The sequence below is a fragment of the Mirounga angustirostris genome, unplaced genomic scaffold (genome assembly GCF_029215605.1).
Source record: "Mirounga angustirostris isolate CCGP_5_RB_7025 unplaced genomic scaffold, mMirAng1.0.hap1 SCAF_9, whole genome shotgun sequence".
In the NCBI taxonomy this organism is placed as follows: domain Eukaryota; kingdom Metazoa; phylum Chordata; class Mammalia; order Carnivora; family Phocidae; genus Mirounga; species Mirounga angustirostris.
Window position 1 is genome coordinate 27,876,123 of NW_026991717.1, and position 23,218 is coordinate 27,899,340.

Here is a 23,218-nt window from a genome sequence, read left to right on the forward strand (position 1 = left end):
CCCAAAGACACCCCCAGATTGAAAGTGAGGGGGGGGGACCATTTACCATGTTAATGGACATCAAAAGAAAGCTGGGGTGGCAATCCTTATATCAGACAAATGATTTTAAACCAAAGACTATAATAAGAGATGAGGAAGGACACTATATCCTACTTAAAGGGTCTATCCAACAAGAAGATCTAACAATTGTAAATATCTATGCCCCTAACATAGGAGCAGCCAATTATATAAGCCAATTAATAACAAAAGCAAAGAAACACATCGACAACAATACAATAATAGTAGGGGACTTTAACACCCCCCTCACTAAAATGGACAGATCATCTAAGCAAAAATCAACAAGGAAATAAAGACTTTAAATGACACACTGGACCAAATGGTCTTCACAGAAATATTCAGAACATTCCATCCCAAAGCAACAGAATACACATTCTTCTCTAGTGCCTATGGAACATTCTCCAGAACAGATCACATCCTAGGTCATAAATCAGGTCTCAACAAGTAACAGAAGATTGGGATCATTCCCTGCCTATTTTCAGACCACAATGCTTTGAAACTAGAACTCAATCACAAGAGGAAAGTTAGAAAGAACTCAAATACATGGAGGCTAAAGAGCATCCAACTAAAGAATGAATGGGTCAACCAGGAAATTAAAGAAGAATTAAAAAAATTCATGGAAACCAATGAAAATGAAAACACAACTGTTCAAAATCTTTCAGATGCAGCAAAGGCAGTCCTAAGAGGAAAGTATATAGCAATACAAGCCTTTCTCAAGAAACAAGAAAGGTCTCAAATACAAAACCTAACCCTACACCTAAAGGAGCTGGAGAAGGAACAGCAAATAGAGCCTAAACCATGCAGGAGAAGAGAAATTATAAAGATCAGAGCAGAAATCAATGAAATAGAAACCAAAAGAACAGTAGAACAGATCAATGAAACTAGGAACTGGTTCTTTGAAAGAATTAATAAGATAGATAAACCCCTGGCCAGACTTATCAAAAAGAAAAGAGAAATGACCCAAATAAATAAAATCAAGAATGAAACAGGAGAGAGGACAACCAAGACCAAAGAAATACAAACAGTTATAAGAACATATTATGAGCAACTCTATGCCAGCAAATTAGATAATCTGGAAGAAATGGATGCATTCCTAGATATGTATAAATTACCAAAACTAAACTAGGAAGAAATATAAAACCTGAACAGACCTATAACCACTAAGGAAACTGAAGCAGTCATCAAAAATCTCCCAACAAACAAGAGCCCAGGGCCAGATGGATTTCCAGGGGAATTCTACCAAATATTTAAAGAATTAATACCTATTCTTCTGAAACTGTTCCAAAAAATAGAAATGGAAGGAAACCTTCCAAACTGATTTTATGAGGCCACCATTACCTTGATCCCAAAACGAGACAAAGACCCCATCAAAATGGAGAATTACAGACTAATATCCCTGATGAACATGGATGCCAAATTCACACCAAAAATACTAGCCAATAGGATCCAACAGTACATTAAAAGGATAATTCACCACGACCATTGGGATTTATCTCAGGGCTGCAAGATGGTTCAACATCTGCAAATCAATCAATGCGACACAGTCCATTAATAAAAGAAAGAAAAAGAACCATATGATCCTCTCAATAGGTGCAGAAAAAGCATTTGACAAAGTACAGCATCCTTTTTTGATCAAAACTCTTCAGAGTATAGGGATAGAGCATTCATACCTCAATATCCTAAAAGCCATCTATGAAAATTCCAAAGCACATATCATTCTCAATGGGGAAAAACTGAGAGATTTCCCCCTAAGGTCAGGAATGTGGCAGGGATGTCTACTCTCACCACTGCTTTTCAACATAGTATTAGAAGTCCTAGCCTCAACAATCAGACAATAAAAGGAAATAAAATGCATTCGAATTGGCAAAGAATTCAAACTCGAACATGTCTAAAGTAAGATATTTAATTTCCAAAAGGGTGTTTCACTTTTAGTTCATATTTCAATTAATACCAATTTTACCTCTGATTATTCAGGCATTGGAGTTACTCTGGATTCTTCTCCTTCTCCTATATCCCACATACACTCTATTGGGAAGTTACCCACCTGCCAGTTCTATATCCAAAATACCAGTTGACCCTTGAATAACATAGGTTTGAACAGTGCAGGTCCACTTACATGCAGGTTTTTTGTTGTTGTTGTTTTTGGGTTTTTTTTGATAAATAGAGTACTATAAATGTATTTTCTCTTTCTTGTGATTTTTAGATAACATTTTATTTTTTCTAGCATACTTTATTACAATAATACAGTATATAATACATATAACATACACAATATGTCTTAATCAACTGTTTGTTATCCATAGGCTTCCAGTCAACAGTAGGCTATTTGTAGTTAAGTTTTGGGAGTCAAAAGTTATATGTGGATTTTTCACTACAAAGGGGTTGGTGCCCCTAACTATGTATTGTTTGAGGGACAACTATACCTCTCAGTCAGAATATTTTTACCACTTTTCCTGCTATTACCATAGTGTAATCCCCCACTAGGTATTACCTATATTACTGTAATGATCTTCTAACCGGTCTTCCTCTTTCACCTCTAGCCCCCTACACTTAATTCTCCATAGGACATTCAGAATAATATTTTTTTATATTTATTTATTTATTTATTTATTTATTTATTTATTTATTTATTTATTTATTTATTTATAAGAGAGCATGCACAAGCCAGGTGAGGGGCAGAGGGAGAAGCTGGCTCCCCACTGAGCAGGGAGCCTGATGCCAGCTGGATCCCAGGACTCTGGGATCATGACCTGAGCTGAAGGCAGACACTTAACCCACTGAACCACCCAGGCACCCCCAGAATAATGTTTTAATTATGTTAGTCAGACTATGTAATTCCTTATTATGTTGTACAAACCTCAACTCTGGGAGAGTTTAACACCCTTCCATCTACACTGGCTGATTTGCTATTCCTGCAACACACCAAACTTTCTCAGCTTTTTGGCACTTACTGTTCTCTTTGTCTGGAATGTTTTCTTCCCAAACTTTGTTATGACTTGCTAGTATTTCTTTCAGTTCCCTATTTATACATCACTGCTCTAAAGAGGCCTTCTGTGACCACTGATCTAAAACAGCCTCCAGTAACTTTTCATTAAACTCTATCCCTTAAGTTGCTTTATTTGGTTTCCTGTAGTCTGTACTAGTACCTTATATTTATTCATTGACTTTTTATGTTGTGTCTCTTCAGTTAGAATGCCAAGGTCGCTAAACGTAAGTAGATCATTTGTCTTTATCACTGAATCCTCCATCCTTTTCAGCAGTACCTCAGCCATATAAATATCCAGTGAATGAATGAACAAATGAGGAGGGGGTCAGAGCCCCAGACAGGGGGAGTGGGGATTATAATAGGAAACAAAATGGTAATACGAAGTGAGGAACTCAGAATAGAGAGTAGTACATAAATATTTCTCAATACTTGTTACTTCTAATAATGCAATGAATACGTAGCACAAATAAAAAATTATTCAGGAAGTGAATAATTGTTGCAAAAGGCATAATATTTCTTTCGTAGATATGTGCACATGCATAAATCTGCTGCTTAGTTTTTGATAAAAAGAATCAAATGTATGAATCTGAAGTCTTATCAATTAAAGTAAATAGCAGGATCAAAATTCCCTATGTATTAAATAAAAGAAATAGTATGATATAGTGAGGCTAGAAACTAGCAAATAATTTTATATCTTATCAAGAGAGTAGAGCAAGCATTAATATTAAGCATTACATAAATGATATAAGATAAAGACTGAATGCCACTGGAATATTGCATAATATTATTTCTGTGTCTTTTCTGTAACATAGATAGTTAAGAATTTTCTCCAATATGGTACATTCATTTCTTTATCCATTAAAATTTTCATCCTAAACTTAAACTTCAGCTCCAGAAAAAGCTTAAGCTCAGTGCTGGTTCATTCTTGGTTCAGTATCAGATGACTAGCTTCCTTTTTATTTAAAAATCAATAACTCAAAATAGCCAAATAGGGTAAAGAATGTATGCAATTATGGGGGTTTGACCACAGGGCCTTCAATATGGCAAGTGGAACAAAAGTCATGTAGACAATCCATAGCAATGAGACTATTCACAAGAATTTCTTGGTAGAGAACATGGATGTACTTGAGAGGGCCTTGAAGAACATAATCATCCAAGACAGGGTGAGTCTCTCCAAGCTATCCATATGAGTGGCCTTGGTTTTCACAACAGGATGATGACAACATAGACTTTTGTACTCAAGTACGTCTTGTCAGAGTATGATCATGAACCTGCTATGATTAGTAATTTTCAAACTCTTGAATATGAAAAAATCATATTTATAGAGGACTGCCTGAAAGGCAGTATACTATTCATTTCTCTAACCAATTAAAAGCTTAAAAGCTATCCTTAGGTTTGACTAGATCATAGGAGGGCCACACAGCTACTCTATATAGTTTTGAGCTCTCCAAACAACTACTTTTGCTGAATACACCCCAAGGTGATTTGATGAGAAAGAGCCCTGTACTTGCTATAAAAATGTTGCTAAGGGGACTGACCCCTACATTATACTACCTTCTCCCTATGCCTAATATTTGGAGGTGATTTGCTCTTGCCTCTAAACTAGAAATAGTTCTGTCAAGTGTGAATCTTATAATTTATTTGGATTACAGGACTATTTTCTTATTTTTGACTGCCAGATAAATTTAAAGCATATTCAAAGCTCATTTCCAGTAAGGACATAAAACTCTATGGTATTCAATTTATTGATTTCAATCAATATGGTCATCTTACTTTTCTTCTCATTTTTTATATCTATTGAACATTTTAGTAGGCAACATACAGTTTAAAAGTCAATAGAAAATACATACAGAGAAAACATTTACTCTAAACTTTTCCTTAATAGTTACTTACAAGACTGGGGCACTTGGGTAGCTCAGTCATTAAGTGTCTGCCTTTGGCTCAGGTCATGATCCCAGGGTCCTGGGATTGAGTACCACATCGTGCTCCTTGCTCAGTGGGGAGCTTGCTTCTCCCTCTCTCATTCCCCATGCTTGTGTTCCTTCTCTCGCTGTGTCTCTCTCTGTCAAACTAAAAAAAAAAAAAAAAAAAAAAAAAAAGTTACTTACAAGACATCTGCAAAGAGAGAGAATTTGACTTCTTCTTTGCCAACTTGAATACATTTTATTTCTTTTTGTTGTCTGATTATTGATGCTAGGACTTCTAGTACTATGTTGAGCAACAGTGGCGAGAGTGGGCATCCTTGTCGTGTTCCTGATCTTAAGGGAAAAGCTCTGAGCTTTTCCCCATTGAGAATAATATTCACTGTGGGCTTTTCATACATGGTTTTTATGAATTTGAGGAAAGTTCCCTCTATCTCTACACTCTGAAGAGTTTTAATCAGGAGAGGATGCTATATTTTGTCAAATACATTTTCTGCATCAATTGAGAGGGTCATGTGGTTCTTGTCTCTCCTCTTATTAATGTGTTCTATCACATTGATTGATTTGCGAATGTTGAACCCCCCATGGATCCCAGGAATAAATCCCACCTTTTAATGTACTGTTGGACACTATTGGCTAGGATCTTGTTGAGAATTTTGGCATCCATATTCATCAAGGATACTGGTCTGTAATTCTCCTTTTTTGATGGGCTCTTTCCCTGTTTTGGGGATCAAGGTAATGCTGGCCTCATAGAACAAGTTTAGAAGTTTTCCTTCTTTTTCTATTTTTTGAAACAGCTTCAGGAGATAGGTATTATTTCTTCTTTAAATGTTTGGTAGAATTCCCCTAGGAATCCATCAGGCCCTGGACTCTTGTTATTTGGGAGATTTTTTTATTACTGCTTCATTTTGTTACTTGTTACTGGTCTATTCAGATTGTCAATTTCTTCCTGTTTCATCTTGGTAGTTTATAGGTTTCCAGGAAGGCATCCATTTCTCCCAGGTTGCTTAATTTATTGGCATATAGTTGCTGTAATAATTTCTAATAATTGTTTCTATATCCTTGGTGTTAGTCGTGATCTCTCCTCTTTCATTCATGATTTTATTAATTTGAGTCCTTTCTCTTTTCTTTGGATAAGTCTGACCAGTGGTTTATCAATCTTATTAATTTACATTAGAACACTCATGAAAGAAATTGAGGAAGACACACAGAAATGGAAAAACATTCCATGCTCATGGATTGGGAGAATAAACATTGTTAAAATGTCTATGTTGCCCAGAGCAATCTATATTTTCAATGCCATCCCAATCAAAATACCAATGGCATTTTTCAAAGAGCTGGAACAAACAATCCTAAAATTTGTATGGAACCAGAAAAGACCCCGAATCACCAAGGAAATATTGAAAAAGAAAAACAAAGCTGGGGGCATCACGTTGCCTGATTTCAAGCTATAGTACAAAGCTGTGATCACCAAGACAGCAAGTTACTGGCACAAAAACAAACACATAGATCAATGGAACAGAATAGATAGCCCAGAAATGGACCCTCAACTCTATGGTCAAATAATCTTCGACAAATTTGGGAAAATTTGCAGGAAAAAATATGCAATGGAAAAGACAGTCTCTTCAATAAATGGTGCTGGGAAAATTGGACAGCCATGTGCAGAAGAATGAAACTCAGCCATTCTCTTACACCATACACAAAGATAAACTCAAAATGGATGAAAGACCTCAATGTGAGACAGGAATCCATCAAAATCCTGGAGGAGAACATAGGCAATAACCTCTTTGACCTAGGCCACACCAACTTTTTTCAAGGCATGTCTCCAAAGGCAAGGGAAACAAAAGTGAAAATGAACTTTTGGGACTTCAGCAAAAGCAATAGTCAACAAAAGTAAGAAGCAACCCATGGAGTGGGAGAAGATATTTGCAAATGACATTACAGATAAAGGGCTGGCATCCAAGATCTACAAAGAACTTCTCAAACTCAACACCCAAAAGCAAATAATCAAGTCAAAAAATGGACAGAAGACATGAACAAACACTTCTCCAAAAAAGACATACGAATGGCTAACAGACACATGAAAAAATGTTCAACATCATTAGCCATCAGGGAAATTTAAATCAAAACCACACTGAGATACCACCTTACATCAGTTAGAATGCCAAAAATTAACAAGGCAGGAAGCAATAAATGTCAGAGAGGATGTGGAGAAAGGGGAACACTCTTACACTGTTGGTGGGAATGCAAGTTGGTACAGCCACTTTGCAAAGCAGTGTGGACGTTCCTGAAAAAGTTAAAAATAGAGCTACCCTATGACCCAGCAATTGCACTCCTGGGTATTTACCCCAAAGATACAGATTTTGTGAAAAGAAGGGCCACATGCACCCCAATATTTATAGCAGCAATGTCCACAATAACCAAACCGTGGAAGGAGGCAAGATATCCTTCAACAGATGAATGGACAAAGGAGATGTGTTCCACATATACAATGGAATATTACTCAGCCATCAGAAAGGATGAAAACCCACCATTTGCATCAACATGGATGGAACTGGAGGGATTATGCTAAGTGAAATAAGTCAAGCAGAGAAAGACAATTATCATATAGTTTCACTCATATGTGGAACATAAGGAATAGCACGGACGACATTAGGAGAAGGAAGGGAAAAATGAAGGGGGAGAAATCAGAAGGGAGATGTACAATGAGAGACTATGGACTCTGGGAAATAAACTGAGGGTTTTGGAAGGGAGGGGGGTGAGGGAATGGGTTAGCCCAGTGATGGGTATTAAGGAGAGCACATATTGCAATGAGCACTGGGTGTTAAATGAATAAATGAACACAGAAAAAAAAAAGTTACAAGACAATTTCTCATTCTTTTTATATCAGAAGATCCTCATTTTCTTTCTAATGCATTGTATTTCATGTTATGACTGTTCTACAATTTACTTAATCAGTCCACTATTGAGGAACATTTGGGTTGTCAATAGTCATTTGCTTTTACAAACAATGCTGTAAGGCATAGTTTTGTATTTATGTCTTCACAAATATCTATTTGCACATCTCAGGATACATTTTCAGAAGTAGGATTTTTGCCTCAAAGTATATATAAGCATGTTAATTTTTGATAGATATTACCAATTCTTTCCTTGCAAGTAATACATAAGAATGCTTACTTCTTTGTAGCTTGCTAAAAAGATTGTCATACATTAGGATTTTTAACAATTTATTGATAAAATGGTATTTTAGTAGTTTTGATTTATTGATTAACAGATATTCATATATGTATGCATCATTTGTATATCTTTAATTATCTCTCCTTTGATGAATTGTCTATTGGATTCTTAGTCATCTTATTGCTTTTAAGGGATCTTTATATATTAGAGATATGAGCACTTTGTGAGATGAATTGCAAATATTTTGTCTTGGTATGTTAGTGGTCTTTTTAAAGATTTTACTTATTTATTTGAGAGAGATCGAAAGCAAGAGAGATCACAGAGGGAGAGGGAGAGGGAGAAGCAGACTCCCAGCTGAGCAGATAGCCCCATGTGGGGCTCAATACGAGGCCCTGGGATCATGACCTCAGCCGAAGGCAGACACTCAACCAACTGAACTACCGAGGTGCACTGGTATGATAGTTTTTTTTAAAGGTGATTATCTTATTTTCTGCCTATGGTAGTTTTTGAGTTTTATGGTGTAAAAAAATATTTTTTATTTTATTTTACAGCTTCTGAACTAAGTTTGTTTTTTTTTTTTTAATGGAATAGAAGGCATTGCACACAGAATAAATATTGTTTCAGAGGCTAGGAATTGCATTTTAAATTTTAAATTTCACAGGTGACTTTGATTTTCTTTTCCCAATGCTATATATTTCTTGATTTCTTTCAGCATATCAAATGTATTATTCCTCTCTCTAAACCTCAATTTTACAGGTTTCTGCTTATTTTCGTGTTTAATTATCATTCTTTTTCATATTGACAGGCAACATGCTCAACATTACATATTGAATTAGTGTGACTTCTTTTGGCAACAGATTGACTTCCTGTTCTGCAATTACTTTCCATTTCCTCAGTGCAACACCAAGTAATCTAAAAATGATGATTTGATGATCATGATCAATGCAAAATTTGAATGTATTTAATTTACTTTATTAAAATACTAAAGAACATTATATGAGAAGCATAGACACCCACATACACTTTCATTTGATGATCTTTAGTGCAGTCCTGCACTGTGTCAGGACTGCCACAGGAGTGAGGATTTAGACAAAATCTTTGCCCTGATAGAGTAAATAACCAACTGACAAAAATTTTTATGGTGTTTAACAGCTTGCATATTTTATTTTTGTAAAACATTGCCAACATTGCAATCATAAGATCTTTATATATTTGACTTTGCGTCCTGATGCAAATCTAAATATTCTATGGCAACCACATTCCCATCACCACATAATCTTTGTGTGGATTTTATAATATTTAGCCACAAAATATTGTATCATACTGATTTGTTTATTTATTTAAAATGAAGTTCTATTATAATATTGATAGTAATATATTAATTAATTATATTTTAATTTATACTGCTTAGGAAAATAATTTTTTCCTATGATAACATTCAACTTAAGTTCACTCAAAAGTAACATAACACAATAGTCTTGAAATAATGATGGGTAGTTGAGGAAATTTTACATAAACATGGACACAAGCCTATTTTAAAGTTTAGAAGACAAAATAAGTAAATTTCATAACACCATATAAAACTGTTTAATTTTATTTTTCATTATCAAATTATCACTGCACTTACCTTTTAATTCTCTTTCTTACCTTTATTTAGTCTTTCCCCTTTCCCTTCTGCCACCCCCCCAACCTACACACACACACACACACACACACACACCCTTGATACTATGGGGCATGGGCTATTTTAAGTGACTAATTAGAGTATGAAGATGAGAAGAAGGAAGAGAAAGTCTGAGGGAGGGAGGGCATAGTGGTAGAGAAAGGCCAAACAGAAGATGGGCAGAGAAAAAAGAGCAAAGACGTCTACAGAGAGTGCATGGATTATTTAGATTGCAATAAAATTCGAAACAATGCTGTTAAATTAATGATTTAATTGTTTTTTAACTTAATTCCTTTCCTTGATTAAACTTAACTTTAAAAATCTAATTCTTTGAAGTTAATTTTTATTACTTCAACAATTATCTATACATGTTTTTGACAAAGGTTGTTTTAAGCAAAATTTCATCCTAAAATCAAATTTATTTAAATTAAAAGATAAATGAGGGGGGCGGAGCAAGATGGCGGAGGAGTAGGAGACCTGGATTTTGTCTCCTCTCAGGAATTCAGCTGGATAGGGATCAAACCATTCTGAACACCTACAAACCCAACAGGAGATCGAAGAAAAGAAGAGCAACAACTCTCTCATCAGAAAAGCGACCACTTTCTGGAAGGTAGGACGTGCGGAGAAGTGAATCCGAGGCGATATTCGGGAGGATAGACGGCGGGGGAGGGGCCTCCGTCGGCCGCTTCTGGCAAGTGATAGAGCCGCGGAGCACAAAATCAGAACTTTTAAAAGTCTGCTCCGCTGAGGGACGTCACTCTGGTGGCTAAGCGGGGGGTGGAACCTTCCGGGACAGTGTGGTCTCAGGACCCTTGGGGTCACAGAAAGACCGGGGGTGCCTGAGTGTGGCAGAGCTCCCAGGTAACAGAGCAGGGAAGCCGGCTGCAGAGGTGGAGCCCAGGCACGGACTCTCAGCTCGGGGTTGCCATAAACTGTGATCTGAGGCACAGTCGGGCCCCTGCTCCTCCAGGAGGGACCCAACAAGCAGCAGATCCGGGGAGACTCACCTTCTTCCCCCGGGAGGAGCCGCGTGGGAGTGCACCACAGGGATCTGCTGGGTTTGGAGAACCCACCCGGGGTCGGGTGCCAGAGATAGGGGCGTGCGGTCGCAGGCCGGGTGAGCACAGAGTGCGGCCGGAGACCGGGGAGCTGGGAGTGACTGATGGCTTTTCTCTGGGGGCTCACTGAGGAGCGGGGCCCAAGTTCTCGGCTCCTCCGGGGAGGATATTGGGAGGCCACCATTTTCACTCTCCGCCTCCAAAGCTGTACGGAAAGCTCGCACGGAACAAAAGCCCCAGAGAGCAAACCCGAGGAGATTACTTAGCCGGGAGGGGGCAAGGGCGGGGCAATTCCGCCTCCGGAAGAGACATTTGGAAACCACGGCAACAGGCCCCTCCCCAGAAGATCAGTGAGAACAGCCAGCCAAGACCAAGTTTACCGATCAATGAGAACGGCAGAATTCCAGCGCTAGGGGACTACTGCACATAGAATTCACAGCTTTTTTACCATGATTCTTTAGTCTTTTAAAGTTAATTTTTTTTAACTGTCTTTTTTGTCTTTTTATTTCTTTTTGAATTTTTCTTTTTCCCTTTTTCAACCAACATCTTATCAATCCCTTTTTTTAAAAAAAAACATTTTTATTTTTCATTTTTAGAGTCATATTCTATCCCTTCATAGTAGTTACCCATATTTTTGGCTTATATATATAAGTTGTTCTCTCTTTAAAATTTTGAGATAGTTTCTTCTAACAGATTAAAATATACCCTAAATCTCTAGTATATGGTGTTTTCTATTCCCCTGCCTGATCACATCCTCTCCCTTTTTTTTTCTTTTTTCTTTTTTCTTTTTTTAAATCCTCTTCTATCTTTTTCAAACTTCTTATCAATTCCTTTTTTAAAATTTTTTATAATTTACATTTTTACAGTCATAATCTATCCTTTCATCATATCAACTCTTTTTTTTGTACATATATAAGTTTTTCTTTCTTTAAAATTTTGGGAGACACTTCTAAAAGACCAAAATACACGCCAAATCTAGTGTGTGGCACTGATCTATATACCATATAGATCATATTTGATCACAGTCTGGTTTTTCTTTTGTTGTTGTTGTTTTGTTTTGTTTGTTTTTGTTTTTATCTTTATCTTCTTCTTTCTTTTCTTTTTCTTTTTTCTCTCTTTCCCTTTCTTATCCCACTGCTTCAGGTCTTTTCTAATTTGTTTAGAGTATATTTTCTGGGGACGTGGTTACTCTGATAGCATTTTGTTCTCTCATTAATCTATTCTCCTCTGCACAAAATGACGAGACAGAAAAAATCACCTCAACAAAAAGAACAAGAGGTACTACCGACTGCCAGGGACCTACTCAATACGGACATTAGTACGATGTCAGATCTAGAGTTCAGAATCATCACTTTAAAGATACTAGCTGGGCTTGAAAAAAATATGGAAGTTATTAGATAAACCCTTTCTGGAGAAGTAAAAGAGCTAAAATCCAACCAAGTAGAAATCAAAAAGGCTATTAATGAGGTGCAATAAAAAATGGGGGCGCTAAGTGCTAGAATAAATGAGGCAGAAGAGAGAATCAGTAATATAGAAGATGAAATGATGGAAAATAAAGAAGCTGAGAAAAAGAGAGGTAAACAACTACTGGATCACGAGGGCAGAATTCGAGAGATAAGTGAAACCATAAGACAAAACAACATTAGAATAATTGGGATCCCAGAAGAAGAAGAAAGAGAGAGAGGGGCAGAAGGTATAATGGAGCAAATTATAGCAGAGAACTTCCCTAATTTGGGGAAAGAAACAGGCATGAAAATCCAGGAAGCACAGAGAACCCCTCTCAAAATCAATAAAAATAGGTCAACTCCCCGACATCTAATAGTAAAACTTACGAGTCTCATAGACAAAGAGAAAATCCTGAAAGCAGCTCAGGAGAAGAGATATGTAACCTACAAGGGTAGAAACATTAGATTGGCAACAGACCTATCCACAGAGACCTGGCAGGCCAGAAAGGACTGGCAGGATATATTCAGAGCACTAAATGAGAAAAATAGGCAGCCAAGAATACTCTATCCAGCTAGGCTGTCATAGAAAATTGAAGGAGAGATAAAAAGCTTCCAGGACAAACAAAAACTAAAGGAATTTGCAAACACAAAACCAGCCCTACAGGAAATCTTGAAAGGGGTCCTCTAAGCAAAGAGAGAGCCTAAAAGCAACATAGACCAGAAAGGAACACAGACAATATACGGTAACAGTCACCTTACAGGCAATACAATGGCACTAAATCCCTATCTTTCAATAGTTACCCTGAATGTAAATGGGTTCAATGCCCCAATCAAAAGACACAGGCTAAAAGACTGGATTAAAAAACAAGACCCATCGATATGCTGTCTGCAAGAGACTCATTTTAGACCCAAAGACACCCCCAGATTGAAAGTGAGGGGGTGGAAAACCATTTACCATGCTAATGGACACCAAAAGAAAGCTGGGGTGGCAATCCTCATATCAGACAAATTAGATTTTAAACCAAAGACTGTAATAAGAGATGAGGAAGGACACTATATCATACTTAAAGGATCTATCCAACAAGAAGATCTAACAATTGTAAATATCTATGCCCCTAACATGGGAGCAGCCAATTATATAAGGCAATTAATAACAAAAGCAAAGAAACACATTGACAAGAATCAAATAATAGTGGGGGACTTTAACATCCCCCTCACTGAAATGGACAGATCGTCTAAGCAAAAGATCAACAAGGAAATAAAGACTTTAAATGACAGGACCAAATGGACTTCACAGACCTATACAGAACATTCCACCCCAAAGCAAAGGAATACACATTCTTCTATAGTGCCCATGGAACATTCTCCAGAATAGATCACATCCTAGGTCATAAATCAGGTCTCAACCGGTACCAAAAGATTGGGATCATTCCCTGCCTATTTTCAGACCACAATGCTTTGAAACTAGAACTCAATCACAAGAGGAAAGTCGGAAAGAACTCAAATACATGGAAGCTAAAGAGCATCCTACTGAAGAATGAATAGGTCAACCAGGAAATTAAAGAATTAAAAAAATACATGGAAACCAATGAAAATGAAAACACAACTATTCAAAATCTTTGGGATGCAGCAAAGGCAGTCCTAAGAGGAAAGTATATAGCAATACAAGCCTTTCTCAAGAAACAAGAAAGGTCTCAAGTACACAACCTAACCCTCCACCTAAAGGAGCTGGAGAAAGACAACAAATAAAGCCTAAACCCAGCAGGAGAAGAGAAATCATAAAGATCAGAGCAGAAATCAATAAAATAGAAACTAAAACAACAGTAGAACAGATCAACGAAACTAGGAGCTGGTTCTTTGAAAGAATTAACAAGATTGATAAACCCCTGGCCAGACTTATCAAAAAGAGAAGAGAAATGACCCAAATCAACAAAATCATGAATGAAAGAGGAGAGATCACAACCAACACCAAAGAAATACAAACAATTATAAGAACATATTATGAGCAACTCTATGGCAGCAAATTAGATAACCTGGAAGAGATGGATGCATTCCTAGAGATGTATCAACTACCAAAACTGAACCAGGATGAAATAGAAAACCTGAACAGACCTATAACCACTAAGGAAATTGAAGCAGTCATCAAAAATCCCCCAAAAAACAAAAGCCCAGGGCCAGATGGCTTCCCAGGGGAATTCTACCAAACATTTCAAGAAGAATTAATACCTATTCTTCTGAAACTGTTCCAAAAAATAGAAACGGAAGGAAACCTTCCAAACTCATTTTATGAGGCCAGCATTACCTTGATCCCAAAACCAGACAAAGACCCCATCAAAAAGGAGAACTAAAGACCAATATCCCTGATGAACATGGATGCAAAAATTCTCACCAAAATACTAGCCAACAGGATCCAACAGTACATTAAAAGGATTATTCACCATGACCAAGTGGAATTTATCCCTGGGCTGCAAGGTTGGTGCAACATCCGCAAATCAATCAATGTGATACAATACATTAACAAAAGAAAGAACAAGAATCATATGATCCTCTCAATAGATGCAGAAAAAGCTTTTGACAAAGTCCAGCATCCTTTCTTGATCAAAACTGTTCAGAGTATAGGCATAGAGGGTACATACCTCAATATCATAAAAGCCATCTATGAAAAACATACAGCAAATATCATTCTCAATGGGGAAAAACTGCGAGCTTTCCCCCTAAGGTCAGGAATGCGGCACGGATGTACACTATCACCACTGCTATTCAACATAGTATTGGAAGTCCTAGCCACAGCAATCAGACAACAAAAAGAAATCAAAGGCATCCAAATTGGCAAAGAAGAAGTCAAACTCTCCTTCTTTGCAGATGATATGATACTTTATGTGTAAAACCCAAAAGACTCCACCCCAAAACTGCTAGAACTCATACAGGAATTCAGTCAAGTGGCAGGATATAAAATCAATGCACAGAAGTCAGTGGCATTCCTATACACCAACAACAAGACAGAAGAAAGAGAAATGAAGGAGTCGATCCCATTTACAGTTGCACCCAAAACCATAAGATACCTAGGCAGAAATTTAACCAAAGAGACAAAGGATCTGTACTCAGAAAACTATAAAATACTCATGAAAGAAATTGAGGAAGACACAAAAAATGGAAAAACATTCCATGCTCATGGATGGGAAGAACAAATATTGTGAAGATGTCAATGCTACCTAGAGCAATCTACACATTCAATGCAATCCCCATCAAAAGACCATCCACTTTTTTCAAAAAAATGGAACAAATCATCCTAAAATTTGTATGGAACCAGAAAAGACCCCGCATAGCCAGAGGAACATTGAAAAAGAAAAGCAAAGCCTTGGCATCACAATTCCGGACTTCAAGCTGTATTACAAAGCTGTCATCATCAAGACAGCATGGTACTGGCACAAAAACAGACACATAGATCAATGGAACAGAATAGAGAGCCCAGAAATGGACCCTCAACTCTATGGTCAACTAATCTTCGACAAAGCAGGAAAGAATGTCCAATGGAACAAAGACAGTCTCTTCAACAAATGGTGTTGGGAAAATTGGACAGCCACATGCAGAAGAATGAAACTGGACCATTTCCTTACACCACACACAAAAATAGACTCCAAATGGTTGAAAGACCTCAATGTGAGACAGGAGTCCATCCAAATCCTGAAGGAGAACACAGGCAGCAAGCTCTTTGACCTCAGCCAAAGCAACTTCTTCCTAGAAACATCGCCAAAGGCAAGGGAAGCAAGGGCAAAAATGAACTATTGGGACTTCATCAACATAAAAAGCTTTTGCAAAGCAAAGGAAACAGTCAACAAAACCAAAAGACAACCGACAGAATGGGAGAAGATATTTGCAAATGACATATCAGCTAAAGGGCTAGTATCCAAAATCTATAAAGAACTCATCAAACTCAACACCCAAAGAACAAAGAATCCAATCAAGAAATGGGCAGAAGACATGAACAGACATTTTTCCAAAGAAGACATCCAAATGGCCAACAGATACATGAAAAAGTGCTCAATATCGCTCAGCATCAGGGAAATGCAAATCACAACCTCAATGAGATACCACCTCACACCAGTCAGAATGGCTAAAATTAACAAGTCAGGAAACGACAGATGTTGGCGGGGATGCAGAGAAAGGGGAACCCTCCTACACTGTTGGTGGGAATGCAAGCTGGTGCAGCCACTCTGGAAAACTGTATGGAGGTTCCTCAAAAAGTTGAAAATAGAGCTACCGTATGATCCAGCAATTGCACTAGTGAGTATTTATGCCAAAGATACAAAAGTAGGGATCCGAAGCGGTACGTGCACCCCAATGTTTATAGCGGCAATGTCCACAATAGCCAAACTGTGGAAAGAGCCAAGATGTCCATCGACAGATGAATGGATAAAGAAGATGTGGTATATATACACAATGGAATATTATGCAGCCATCAAAAGGAATGAGATCTTGCCATTTGCAACGACATGGATGGAACTGGAGGGTATTATGTTGAGTGAAATAAGTCAAACAGAGAAAGACATGTATCATATGATCTCACTGATATGAGGAATTCTTAATTGCAGGAAACAAACTGTGTGTTGCTGGAGTGGGGGTGGGGTGTGAGGGATGGGGTGCCTGGGTGATAGACACTGGGGAGGGTATGTGCTCTGGTAAGCGCTGTGAATTGTGCAAGACTGTTGAATCTCAGATCTGTACCTCTGAAACAAATAATGCAATATATGTTAAGAAAAAAAAAAGAAGAAGAAGGTAGCAGGAGGGGAAGAATGAAGCGGGGGAAATCGGAGGGGTAGCGAACCATGAGAGACGATAGACTCTGAAAAACAAACTGAGGGTTCTAGAGGGGAGTGGGGTGGGAGGATAGGTTAGCCTGGTGATGGGTATTGAGGAGGGCACATTCTGCATAGAGCACTGGGTGTTGTGCACAAACAATGAATCATGGAACACTTCATCTAAAACTAATGATGTAATGTATGGGGATTAAGATAAGAATATAAAAAAATAAATAAATAAAAATAAATAAATTAAAAGATAAATGATATATTTTTTGTTATACAATAACTTGTTGTATACCTTTGGAATGAAGAGATTTCATCTATATAGTCTAAACCTTTTCTTGACTTTGACATAGACAGTACTGATGCATATATTTGCACATTGTTCTTAAATGCTAACAATTCATCTTGGAAGTTTCCATTGGAGCTACATGTGGGAGGAAGTAATAGAAAATATGGAGCCAACCTCTGTGAGGCCCAGGTTCCAAACTACAGAGAAGGATACCATCTCAAGAAAAAAAAACACATTTCCAAATTTCAATATTTTCTTCATTATAAGAAAAATGAGGATGAATGCATATTAAAAATGTATTTGTTCTCTCTTACAAAACGTGTCAGGAAACACTTGGATGATGCCCCTCCTCTGTCATTATTACCCCCACTCGTTAGGCTGCATTCCTCTTTGTTAATGATCACACAACTCTACAGCACCAACATTGGCCACTCCATCTAAATCAATCTCAAAAATTAATTGACCACAATAAACACACTACAATGAACATAAGCTAGCTATTGGCTCTTCAATTAATTAACATAGACACACCTTTAATTCAGGCACAAATAACATCTTTTAAAAATCAATGAATGAGTTTTTCTGACCTTCTACTCAATCCTACAGCTGAATGTAGAAAGTGGTGAAGACACACACTCAGTTATTTATCCTGCAAGATGCTTTCCATCATTCATTTCTTGGTCGTTTTCATTATAGTTGAGTAGACACATATTAATACATTTATTTAATGCTCTGAAATAAAGTGTCTGTAAGAGTGATCACGTTGTAAATGAGCACTAACTCTGCTAATTAGGTTAATTGAATAAGAGAAAATGGGGGTTCTAAGGTTTAGGCAAGAGTTTATGAAGTACATAAGATAAAATTACTTCATACATATTCACACACACACACAGAGTGAAGGGGAGAATAATGAAAAAAAATGGGGGGAAATGGCAAGTCAGTCTGGTGGATATACAGAAGTTTTTCTACTCTAATGACAATGCTTTTGTAAATCTAAAATTATAACCAGATGAAAATTTATAAGTAAAGAAACAATAAAGAAATATGCTAGGCATATAAAAAAGAAAATATATGTCAACAATTCTAAAAGTCAACAGAAAGTAGAAAACTAGCTCAGGGATTCAGGCAATGGACCAGACATGGGCTTTAAAATGACCAAAATTACAATATTGAAAGAACTGAAAAATATTCAGATTTGAGCATGGAACTTCAAGCTATAAAAAGAATGAAATATAAATTCTAAAAGTGAACAAGAGTGACTAAAATTAAGAACTAAACAGAGTAGTCAGGAGGGCCATGGAAAAAAATGTCAGGGTGCAGGAATTCCAGACTAAGGGGCAAGTGCACAGAGGTCTAGGCCCAGGGAGCCTGCTTCCTGCAGGTAGGTGGCACATTAGTAAGGCTGTAGTGAATTGATCACTGGGCTGGAGCCCAGGATGTGATTGACTGAAGGACAGGATGTTCTGAGCACAGAAGGCTAGAGCACAGTGTTTCTTGCAGAGGTGCAACTTTGCAACTTTGAGGTGATGCTTTCTATATTCTTTGTCTTTAAATTTTCGTATTGGCTTGTAGGGGAATCTATCTCTCAACACCTCAGCAGGTAGTGGGGGTGGGGCCCGCCTGCCACATGAAGTGCAGCAGTAGGCATTGTCTGTGAGTGGGGGCCCTGCTCTATGGTGTGTGGCCACCCCTCAATCCACTCTCCTTCTTCAGAAGCATGGGGCCTGCCATGGACACCAAGAGCTTTGATTCTCCATAGAACCCCAAACTCTGTTAGCCTGAAGTAAATTTGTGCCCTGCTCCTCCATCACTGCCTTTGTTGATTTTTTTTAATTTAAATTCAATTAGCTAACATATAGTACATCCTTAGTTTAAGATGCAGAATACAATAATTCATCAGTTGCATATAATACCCAGGGATCATCACATCACGTGCCCTTTTAAATGCCCATCAACCCTCCTTGATTACTTTCCATTCAGTTTCCCTTCCCTTATTATCCTCTGCACTGATTCTTATATTCCATGTATGAGTGAAACATATGACAATTTTCTTTCTCTGATTGACTTATTTTGCTCAGCATAATACCCTCCAGTTCCATCTGCATTGATGTAAATGGTAAGTATTCGTCCTTTCTGATGGCTGAGTAATATTCCATTGTTTATATATACCACATCTTCATCCATTCATCTGTAGATGGACAGTTTGGCTATTGTGGACATTGCTGCTATGAATATTGGGGTGCGGGTACCCCTTTGGATAACTACATTTCTATCTTTGGGGTAAATATCTACTAGTGCAATTGCTGGGTTGTGGGGTAGCTCTATTTTTAACTTCTTGAGAAACCTCCATACTGTTTTCCAGAGGAGCTGCACCAGCTTGCATTCCCACCAACAGTGTAGGAGGGTTCCCCTTCCTCTGCATCCTCACCAACATTTGCTGTTTCCTGACTTGTTAGTTTTAGCCATTCTGACTGGTGTGAGGTGGTATCTCATTGTGGTTTTGATTGGTATTTCCCTGATGCCGAGTGGTATTGAACTTTTTTTCATGTGTCTATTGGCCATTTGGATGTCTTCTTTGTAGAAATGTCTGTTCATGTGTTCTGCCCATTTCCTCACTGGATTATTTGGTTTTGGTGTGTTTGTAAAAATAATTCTTTACAGATCTTGGATATTAGCCTTTTATCTGCTATGTCATTTGCAAATACCTTGCAAAAACCCATTCCATGGGTTGTCTTTTAGTTTTGCTGACTATTTTCTTTGCTGTGCAGAAGCTTTTTATCTTGATGAAGTCCCAATAGTTCATTTTTGCTTTTCTTTCCCTTGCCTTTAAAGGGAGATGTGTCTAGCAAGAACTTGCTGTGACCTAGACCAAAGAGGTTGCTGCCTGTGTTCTCCTCTAGGATTTTGATGGATTCCTGTCTCACATTTAGGTCTTCCAACCATTTTGATTTTATCTTTGTGTATGGTGTAAGAAAATGGTCATTTCATTTTTCTGCATGTGGCTGCCCAATTTTCTCAACAGGATTTGTTGAAGAGACTGTCTTTTTTCCATCAGATATGCCTTCATGCATTGTCGAACATTAGTTGACCATAGAGTTGAGGATCTATTTCTGGGTTCTCTATTCTGTTCCATTGATCTATGTGTCTGTTTTTGTGCCTTACCACACTGTCTTGATGATTACAGCTTTGTAATAGAGCTTGAAGTCTGGAATTGTGAAGTCTGGAAATACCAGCTATGATATTTTTTTTTCAAAATTCCATAGAAAAATTTAGGATCATTTGTTCCAACTCTGTGAAAAATGTCAATGGTATTTTGATAGGGATTGCATTGAATGTGTAGGTTGCTCTGGGTAGCACAGACATTTTAACAATATTTGTTCTTCTAATCCATGAGCATGGAATGTTTTTCTATTTCTGTGTGTCTTCCTCAATTTCTTTCATAAGTGCTCTCTAGTTTTCAGAGTACAGATCCTTTACCTCTTAGGTTAGATTTATTCCTAAGTATCTTATGGTTTGGGGTGCAATTGTTAAATGGGATTGACTCCTTAATTTCTCTTTCTTCTGTCTCATTGTTTGTGTATAGAAATGCAACTGATTACTGTGCATTGATTTTATATCCTGCCACATTGCTGAATTCCTGTATGAGTTCTAGCAATTTTGGGGTGGAGTCTTTTGTGTTTTCCACCAAAAGTATCATGACATCTGCAAAGAGTGAGAGTTTGACTTCTTTGCCAAATTGAATGTCCTTTATTTTTGTGGTCTGATTGCTGAGGCTAGGACTTGTCATGCTATGTTGAACAACAGTGCTGACAGTGGACATCCCTGTCCTGTTGCTGAGCTTTGGGGAAAAGCAGAAAATGATGTTCATTGTGGGCTTTTTGTACGTGGCTTTTGTGATATTGAGGTATGTTCTCTGTATCCCTACACTGTGGAGAGTTTTAATCAAGAAACGATGCAGTATTTTGTCAAATGCTTTTTCTGCATATGGCACTTGTCCTTTCTCTTTTTAATGTGATGTATTATGTTGATTGATTTGTGGATGTTGAACCACCCTTGCAGTCCAGGAACAAATCCCACTTGGTCATGGTGAATAGTGATTTTAATGTACTGTTGGATCCTATTGGCTAATATCTTGGTGAGAATTTTGGCATCCATGTTCATAAGGGATATTGGTCTGTAATTCTCTTTTTGGTGGGGACTTTATGTGTTTTGAGACCAAGGTAATGTTGGCCTCATAGAACGAGTTTGGAAGTTTTCCTTCCATTTCTATTTTTTGAAACAGCTTCAGAAGAAGAGGTATTTGTTCTTCTTTAAATGTTTGGTAGAAGTCTCCTGGGAAACCATCCAGCCCTGGACTTTTGTTTGTTAGGAGATTTTTTTATTACTGCTTCACTTTCCTTACTGGTTATGGGTCTATTCAGGTTATGGGTCTATTTCTTCCTGGTTCAGTTTTGGTAGTTTATAAGTTTCTAGGAATGCATCCATTTTTTCCAGATTGTCTAATTTGTCTAATTTGTCAGCATGTAGTTGCTCATAATATGGTCTTATAATTGTTTGTATTTCCTTCATGTTGGTCATGATCTCTCCTCTTGCATTCATGATTTTATTAATTTGAGTCCTTTCTCTATTCTTTTTGATAAGTCAGCTAGGGGTTTATCAATCTTATTAATTGTTTCAAAGAACCAGCACCTAGTCTCATTTATCTGTTTTACTGTTCTTTTAGTTTCTAGTTCATTAAGTTCTGCTCTAATCTTTACTATTTCTCTTCTCCTGCTGGGTTTAGGTTCTATTTGCTGTTCTTTCTCCAGGTCCTTTAGGTGTACGGTTAGGATGTGTGTTTGACACTTTTCTAGTTTCTTGAGAAAGGCTTATATCGCTATATACTTCCTCTTAGGACTGATTTTGTTGCATCCCAAAGGTTTTGAATGGTTGTGTTTTCATTTTCATTTGTTTCCATGACTTTTTAAATTCTTCTTTAATTTCCTGGTTGACCCATTCATTCCTTAGTAGGATCTTCTTTAGCCTCCCTGTATTTGAGTTCTTTCTAAATTTCCTTTTGTGATTGAGTTCATGTTTCAAAGCTTTCAAAGCATTGTGGTCTGAAAATATGCAAGGAATAATCCCACTCTTTTAGTACCAGTTGAGATCCGATTCGTGACCCAGAATGTGATGTATTCTGGAGAATGTTCCATGTGCAATTGAGAAGAATGTGTATTCTGTTGCTTTGGGATGGAATGTTCTAAATATATCTGTGAAGTCCATCCAGTCCAGTGTTATTCAAAGTCCTTATTTCCTTGTTGATCTTCTGCTTAGATGATCTGTCCATTGCAGTTTGGGGGAGGGTGTTAAAGTTCCCTACTATTATTGCATTATTATCAATGTGTTTCTTTGATCTTGTTATTAATTGGCTTATATAATTCACTGATCCCATGTTAGGGGCATAAATATTTACAATTGTTAGATTTTGTTTGATATACCCTTTAATTATGATATAGTGTCCTTCCTCATCTTTTATTACAGTTTTTGGTTTTAAATATAATTTGCCTGATAAAAGGAGTGCCACCCCAGCTTACTTTTGATACCCATTAGCATGATAAATGGTTTTCCACACCCTCACTTTAAATCTGGAGGTGTCTTTCGGTCTAAAATGAGTCTCTTGGAGACAGCATATCAATGGGTCTTGTTTTTTTAATCCAATCTTATACCCTGTGTCTTGATTGGATCATTTAACCCATTTACATTCAGAGAAACTATTGAAATATATGAATTTAGTGCCATTTTACTACTTGTAAAGTCACTGTTTCTGTAGATTGTCT